Source organism: Perognathus longimembris, chromosome 6 (assembly GCF_023159225.1).
Source record: "Perognathus longimembris pacificus isolate PPM17 chromosome 6, ASM2315922v1, whole genome shotgun sequence".
NCBI classification, from domain to species: domain Eukaryota; kingdom Metazoa; phylum Chordata; class Mammalia; order Rodentia; family Heteromyidae; genus Perognathus; species Perognathus longimembris.
This window is the reverse complement of record NC_063166.1, coordinates 32,061,743-32,063,203: the sequence shown is the minus strand read 5'-3', so window position 1 is coordinate 32,063,203 and position 1,461 is coordinate 32,061,743. Positions and strand designations below refer to the sequence as shown.

Here is a 1,461-nt window from a genome sequence, read left to right as displayed (position 1 = left end):
TAATAGAAAGGGGGAGGGTACTAATTTGTTAAAAACAAATGAAGAGAGTACTTTACTTGTGAAGGCATTGTGTTCTTGTAACATTTAGGATTTTCTTTCTATTATACTCATCACAGATTCATTTATTTTCTTTCAAATAAATATATCCCCCACTTAATCAGTAATTCCTAAGTGCAAAAAGAAACTTACTTTTTAATTTTATATTGAATGGATAATATGCCAATATCTTAACAAGGGTTCAGGGAGGTGCCTCTTGCACAGGGTCTCCAACATTAATCATAGGTTTGTGAACCACAAAAGGATTAAGAATCATTCTTAATCACACATGTAATTCCTAGGATAAAGTACAGAAACAGCAATAATGACATTTACCATAACTGGTACTTTCCTGAGTAGTAAATTTTTCTTTCTCTCTATTTTTCTTCCTCATCTTATAGTAAAATGACTGAGAGTATAGTTCAGAGGTAGAGTACCTGCCTCATATGTCAGTAGCCTTATGTTCAATCCCCAGAACCTTAAAAATCCATAAAATTACAAGTATATGTTAACACTCAGAAATAAGCCATCTATGATTGTGCATGCCTGCATTCCAAGCTTCTCAAGAGGCTGGGGCACGGATATTGTTTCTGCCAAACAGTTCAAGATCAGCTTGAGAAACATAGTCAGGCCTCTTACCTCAAAAATCAGAAATAAGAATCTGTGTCTGTGCTGTCAACAGAGACACAATAAGAAACCCCACATTCACTAGATAGGAAAATTCCTTGAAGATATATTTAAATAGTCATATTTTTATAAATAATGTGTGGGCTGAGTTGAAGACTAGCAGTAGCTCTGTGTGGGACTACATAGCTAATGACAGCAGGGAATGAGAAAGAAGAACCATAGAGAAGACTGCGGAGGAGCAGCAGAGCCCTACCTGGGCAACCTCCGACATCGCAGTTTTCCCATCCCACAGAAACTTTTACCCCTAGAAAGATAGCAAAAGTAAGTTATAACAGTACAGGGATTCTGGCCAGGAAGGAGAAATTGATTTTTCTGGCTAGAAAACACAGATTTGAGCTCCGGGCAGTGACCCACCACCACGCCAGTGCCGGCACCAGCACAGCACCCCACACTCCAGGCAGCTATAGCTCTCAACGGAGACCGAGGAGAAATCCTCGATGGCGGCGTACAGACAGATTGCAGGCTGAGCACAGATGGGCCAAAATCACAGAGAAAGCGTGAGTACCCCCACGAAAGACACTCTCACTCGCTCCCACAGAGCAGCTCCTTCCCCCACCGCCTGAGCAAAGTGCCCTCTTTGACACTGGCATAGGGTCAGACCAGACTGGAGCTAAAGCCCGCCTGGGGAAAATGAGGGCAAAGCAGCCATCGTTGAGAAGGGCAAGAGGGACCGACCAGTGAGAGCCAGCTACACCCAGGAGGCCGCCCCGCCCAGGAGGGAGGAACTTCCCCCAGGCA

General features: G+C 43.5%; 1 non-coding gene across 1 annotated transcript; it reads right to left on the bottom strand.

Moving 5' to 3' along the window:
* Positions 1–201: 201 nt before the first annotated feature.
* On the bottom strand, positions 202–303 carry LOC125354040. Its single transcript, XR_007211428.1, has one exon. It is a non-coding gene; the product is annotated as a small nucleolar RNA U13 (small nucleolar RNA).
* Positions 304–1,461: the final 1,158 nt, after the last annotated feature.